The following is a 7,284-nucleotide window of genomic DNA, read 5'->3' on the forward strand; positions in this document are numbered from 1 at the left end:
TCATTTCCCATGCTGCAAATGGTGCATTAAAATGCTTTGAAGTGTCAAATATGCCTCCCTTTTCTTTCAGTCTCATCACTGGTTTTCATGTCCACTTACCCATCCACCTTTGTAGTTTACATGGTAAATTATGAATGTGTGTGCCATGAAAAAGCAAGCAACCCGAGGCTCACTGCTGGCTTTGTAGGTTAAAGTACATACCATGAGCTTTGGGCATCATGGGTCACATGTCATCCTCTTTTCTTATCCATTTCTCTCACCGTACACAATAATATAGTATGCAGAGTAAATGCCATGACATAATACATTTAATTAAAAAGGGGCTAGCAGATAGAGCTGGATTAATTTTACAGTGCGCTTCCACATTCCACTGCTTCATCCCCATTCGGCCTCCTTCGATATTTCTGATTGGAGAGGTGGGGGGTTGTGGGTATAGGGTGGGGTATGGGGGATTGTCGGAATGTTCTACTCTACATATGAATAAATCATAAGCCGGGGAGCGAAGTAAGACAGAAACCCAATGGATTCATCCCTGCGAGGACAGGAGATTGGAGCCAGTGTGCTCTTTTAGAAAGTGGAAACTAGACTGTGTTCTACATCAGAGAATCACAGCGCAAACTTCGGCTCCTATCACAGTTTGGTCGTGATAGAGGTGAAGAAATATGGGAAGGTAAACACCAAAGCAGGGATGGCACAGATAAGACAGACACAGCTGCTGACTGCCTACAGCTAAATGTGACCTGACTGAAATGATGGAGTGTTTTACTGTCAGACCTTTGTCTCAGTGAGTTTCATACAAAGTGGGAAAATCTATTTTCCTATTGTTGTGGCTCACGTTCCAAAGAAAGAGTTCATTTACAGAGTGAAATATTTGGAAGAACCAGTCATTACATATGTTTCATCACACTCAAACTGTTCTTATATTGTAAACCAATGATAAGACAAAGAGTCTGAAGCCATGCTAGCAGCTATGTGAGGCGACACTTAGGCACAATGGTGTTTAAGTTAAGTGCTATCATCAGCATGCTAAATGCTCACAATGATGGTGGGGGTGAAAATATGAATCTTCAGTATATTTAGCTACAAATCTACCACCCTATCATGTCTGTGATGTGAAACTTTGTGACACTGTCAGCCTCAGACTGACAGAAAATGATGAAGTGGCAGCTGAGGGACTGAAGATGGGAAAAAAAAGGAAGCAAAAGGATCAGAGGTGGCATATCTGTTCCCTGACCACACAGTGAAAGGATTATCAAGGTGGACTGAGGACAGGTCGAGTCACCCCGCCGTCTGTTTCGGTGCTGGATTTTTTTTTTTTTCTTTCTCCTTCCCTGCATCTCTTCATCTCCTCTTCCCTTTCCTCTTATCCCTTGTCCAATCCCAGTATCCATCCATTTCTTCATGTTTGCTCTGAGTTTCATCAGTGGGACCCATATGTTACCTGCAGGGCGTCATACTTGGAAGTACGACTGAGGATGATGGAGGGAGGATGGAGTCAGTCATTGTCACTGACAGTTCCACTAGCCCAGATGGGCTCTGAAGATTGCTCAGCATTTCCGGCGCTCGACCACCAGTCTCTTTTTATCTCTGGCCCATGGCCACAAATAAATGCAACATCTGTGACGCATAAATCAAAATGGCTAGGGCTAAGAGAAGAGACGACATTTGTGCTTTGTTTCAGCATCATCCAGGTCTCCATTCCTTTTGGAACATAAACAAGTTGTGTCTAAGACATGAGATGAAAGAAGACATGATCACTGATGCGTTTTAGAGCCACAGTAGAGCTTTCAGGTTTTATTTAGGGACAACCCTGGTTTCTTTTTTGTGTCTTTTCATTTTTCCCTCGCTTACAGACCCTCCCTTTGGGCATGAAATCACTGTAACTACAGTTTACTTGTCAAAAACTGAGACTACGCAAGGCTGGTTTACTTTGCCGGCCGGTTGGAGCAAAAATGACACCGTCTTATCTCAAGAGTCCACTGCCTATCACCTCTTCTCAGCACTCAGCTTTGATTTAATTCACACCAGGAAGTGTAGGTCAGATGGGGGAAAAAACATATGCCTCCCTCAGCTCACGCACAGCAGGCAATATCCTCACCTCCAGTTGAAACAGGCCTCTAAATATAGCCATGAAAATAGGCTGTGCCTTGCAAGAAAAACACTTGTCTTTGTACATTATGCCATATGAAGACTGGATTTCACATCCCAGCACCTCTGATGAAGGCTCATCATATAGAAATGGTGGCCTTAATTAAATTGGTTTTCCATACAGAACATTTACAGTGTTGACATTAACACTGTAGCTGCGAAAGGGATTCGTCATTTTCTCTTTCTATATCATGTGTAATGCCTTCTTCGGGTGTAATCCACCCATAAAAGCCCATTCATAGTCACACAAACATGTGAATCTATACACACGTGCATGCATACGCGCACGAAGACACATGGGAGAAACACATATTTCACACATATTCCTGTGATGTGTGGATCTTTGAGCCAATACTGTACAGACTATAAACAACACAAACACTGTGAAAGAGAGTAAGAGTGAGAATAACTTGAGAAAATGTAATCAACATGGACATAGGTATAAAAAAAGGGTGAACACTGGCTTTTAAATACATAAAAAGGACAAGGAAGAAAGACTAGGAGTCATCAGCCATGTTAGCGACATTGAACTATTATGCTAACACCAGCTAACATGCATGCAATGACAATGCTAATAAGCAGATGTTTATCAGGTATAAGGTTTATCCACATCCAATAGCTGTTTACTAAATACCACAAATGTCAACCCCATGGCAACGCTAGACGAAACATCAGGGAGTGACCAAGGGATCAGTAGGATTCATCCTCTGGGGACCATGAACGCCTCTCCAGCATTTCATAGCAATCCATTCTACAGTTATTGAGATATTTTAGTCCGAGCCAAAGCGGTGGACCGACCCACCCACATCGCCATGCTTCAAGCTGCATCACCACTGCTCCTAAAAGACCTTTTAAACCAATAACAAGCTGTGCAGGAAACCTGAGCATTATTCTTGATGGTTTCCATCTGATCAACATGAATGATAGAGGAGCCTCTGCAGATCTTACAGACTGTGGATGTGAGCAGCATATCAGCTCAACTTTTTTCCTCGTCTCCGCTGGGCCCTCACTTCAAACCTTGTTTTGGCTGGATGTAAAAATAGACCTCCTCCGTCTCCCTCCTTAGCATCAACAAGGAATGCACTATGGATGTTTTTTCATCGGTTTGATGTGCAAAAACCGCACTCAGAAGCGTTGAAATATGATTTGCAGTACAGGAATGGATCCTGTCACCAGCAAGTGTTCACTGTGGGAATCAAAAGACTAAAAAGTACAGTGCGCTACCCCCCATGTTCTCTCTGATCTAGTTTAACCGCTTCTCTGATACACCCAAAACATTTACCATCAACGAGGTAAAAGATGGGTGACTATCATTTTTTATATTCGGTTAATGCTCGTTTCCAGCTGATTTTTATTTTACCTTTGAAAAGAAATCCTTTCTCCTTCAGGCAGAAAGTGTTCGGTTTTTAACATATTCCCAAAGATCTTCGATGCTCAGGGGATCTGAACCCTGATCTTGTTTCAAGACATCAACAAGTGGAGTTAAAAGGAGCAGCTCAGTCTTCTGTTATCTGCTGTAGCCTATGAAGTGGTCTTTTTCATCCGCTTTGCCTCCAGGAAGCCTCTGAACAGACAAGTTGTCCAGCCACCCTGGTAACAATCCAGGCACACACGGTCAGCTAAACATATTACTAAGATGAGTTGTAATTCTAAAAGCCACATTTCTCACAGGTTTCTGTTTTTGGTTCATGGTGTATAAATGGATACCCCATATGTGGCATCTACCCTAACATGCTCTGCTGGGCTCCCACGTCCCCCCATGCTGTTGCACTCTGTGGGTGCAATATTACAGTATACAGCCACCTGGACCCTGACTCCCACCAGCGAAAACATAATTGTGCCTGTGAGTGTATGTAACCACACACACATGCACACACACACACACACACACACACACACACACACACACACACACACGCACACACACACAGATACGCTGGACAGATGGCTGTCATAAATGGCTGTATCTGTTAGCAAGTTGAAAGCAATCCTAGGCAATGTGTCCCCTCCCAACACCTACCCACCGACCCACATACATGTTTCATCTCATCAGCTGACAGCACAGTGCCACACACACACACACACACACACACACACACACACACAAACATATATTAAAAGAGTTTGGAGGTTTTCTTTGAAAGGACAGTGTATTTGTCTGCAATATCGTATGTATGTAAGCTGCAAAGGTTAGCATGTCTGGCCAACTACGTAGCTTCTTCTCTTCAGTAGTAATCTATGGTTACTACTGTTACTACTACTATTACTACTCGCAACAAATGATATAAATCTGCCAGAGGCAGTTGTTCATTTCAGCTGGCAACCACTTTCTGAAATCTGGGACGTTTTGTTTTGAAAAAATTAGGCTACAAAAAGTGAATTCAAGTGGTAAATGTGCCACAGTCGCCACTATAAATTGCATAAATTTGAAACAGTAGCTAAGGAGTGTTAGCAAACGGTAAGTTACCGCAGTGATTGCACACACAGTATGTGTTCATAAATGCATTAACATTTGCTGTTTCAGCAACAGCAATGGACTTTCCCACGAAAATGATTATGCTATCCAGGAAGTGACAGCATTTTGTGCACTAAAATTGGATCATTAGGAAAACAGAAGCAGAACTGGATATTAAGCATAAGCACCGAGGCACAACGAAAACAGTAACACAGAACCAAAACTCGATACTGACAGAAAATCCAACAAAACGAAACTACATACATGGAAGAATTACCAAGAGGAAAGTCAAGATAAAGGCAGTGTGAACACTAAGCTGCACACAGTTTCCTGGCTTGATTCAGTTGTTTTGACTATGATTCAAATGCAAGATTCATCACCAGATTAAATAACATGTAAAGAGTCCAAGTTTAGCAGTGCTTAAACATGCAATCTTTTGTTTCTATGCTTAGTCATCTGTCTTACTCATATCTGCAAAACCACAGACTGGCAATAGCCTGACCAGCTCTCAGCTAAGTGCTGTTTGCTCTTTTCTGGTTGGTGTTTAGCTGCTCTACCAGCCGGTTGGTCTGTGGGTGTTGGTGTGAGGAGCAGTCTGTGCTGTGATGAGTGTAACCGCCCCACCTACATCCTGTAATCCGCATAAAGAGGTGGTGTATAAGATTCACTAGCGGGTGAGCTGATAATTTCTGCTTTTCTGATGCATTAGGCTCTCAGTGCATAAAAATGCCATGAGGGCTGTGATTACCATAGCGGCATGTTTACATGGACCGATAACATAAAAACATGCTGACATATTTAACTGCAGCTTGTGACACCTGTGACAGCATGCAGTGCTACCAACCTGAGGGCCTGGAATTACATACTGTAATTGCCAATGCTTTGATTTAACTGAGAGTCCGCAGGTTATCTCTGGTATAAACATGGCTGCAGAAAGACCAAGGTAATACCCGTGGAAAATATGAATTTCCGTATTGCCATGCTCACATTATGGAGATTTTTATGCCACCTGTGATCAGAGTGAATCTGGAGTGTGGTGTTTGAAAAGCCATGGGAGAACATATGTGCATACTGTATGTGTTTGAGAGTTTGCACGGCATTAGCGTGTCATTCTGAAGTCAAACTGATTTATTTTACTTAACTGAAATTTCTTGGACAGATAACTCAAGGTCAACACATCGGTTAATTCAATTTTGGTGGTGATCAAGATCTGGAATTTCCGACATTATGTGATTATCTAAGTCGTTAGTATTATGGTGGGCTCATATGCAAGAGGGAGGGTACGACATCTTCCATGGTTTCTAAATTAGTTGCTAAAGAAAGAAAATCAGCTATATGTTTGACAACTGCTCCTAGTCTGCAGTCACTAATATTTGCTCTGTTTTTATTTACATGCATGCTTCAAACTGTTTAGAAAGACACTATACAAATAACTGCTGTTCTTATAGCTGTTCTTCTGTGGCTTTGTTCTGTCAGCAGAACCAGAGGCAGGAAATACTGATCTGGACAGATAAGTCAACAGAATTACAAATCACAGCAGGATATGAAAGAAACTAGATTTACTGCCTCGGGAAGCTCAATCAGGAATACTGTCTCACATTTACTTTGTGCTGGAAATCATGGAATGATGAGTTTCACACAGCATAAAGAATGTGTTTTTTTTTTCATTGCCCTGACAATAGCATGCAGTGTTTTTCTGTGCACATATTAAGCCAATGAAACAATCAATGCTAATTTAACTAAGAATGTAAATTCAGCACTTTGGCTGATGGCGTCTGCACTGTCAGAGTCAGGTGAATGCTTTTTTGACCATTTACGAACGCTCAACCCAGAGCTGTATCGGCTGTGACAGCGAGCAAACAACACTCCAATCAGCACTTGTCAATACCAAATAATTGTCACTGAAAAATCAACATTCATTAACACTGGACGTTTTGCCGTGCATGTCAGTTCTTGGGCAAGATGACTCAAGTTGGTGGATAGAAAATGGGGTTTCGAGTAGGAGAAAAGGCGGTAGCAAATTAATGTGACAGAGTGGGAAACCTCTGTAAATAAATAATATGTCTGTATGTGTTTGTGGTTTTAGCACAGTTGCATTAAGCACAGATGAAAGTCAGCGGAGGGAAGATCTGTGGCTCCTGACTCAGTGGGAGACGCATCAGGCTTTCCTCTGATAACCCTGCGACAGTGAGGTGAGGGGAACTGTGAATCGCAGGAGTGCTGCGCAGAGATATCCACAACCAGCACTCACACACAGGGCCTATTTCGAGCATGCAGAAACATCAAAAAACACCAACACAGGATAGAGGGAAGGCAAAGCAAGAAAAAAGCAAAAAGAGAGAAAGGAGTGAAATTATGAAACGGACTTGAACAAAGACAGACGTGCAGTGAGGGGCGGGGAGAGAGAGACAGCTCTGGACAGATTTGAAGCAGCAGAGAGACAGGGAAAACAAACACAGCTCCATTCTGCCTCCCACATCAGAAAGCCTTCTCTTCCAAATGTCAGGGCAGCTGGATATCGGGCCTGCCTGTGCTTCTGAGTCAGGCTCGTCTGCACCTCGTAGTTGGATTTGCTGCCCTTACACCCTGACTGTCAGGTATCTTCTGCAACCAGAGCATGCACCGCAGCCTTTTTGTGGCTAATATTTGCAGCTGCAGCTACAAGGCAAGAGGACATAGCC

The sequence above is a fragment of the Chaetodon auriga genome, chromosome 22, assembly GCF_051107435.1.
Source record: "Chaetodon auriga isolate fChaAug3 chromosome 22, fChaAug3.hap1, whole genome shotgun sequence".
NCBI classification, from domain to species: Eukaryota; Metazoa; Chordata; class Actinopteri; order Chaetodontiformes; family Chaetodontidae; genus Chaetodon; species Chaetodon auriga.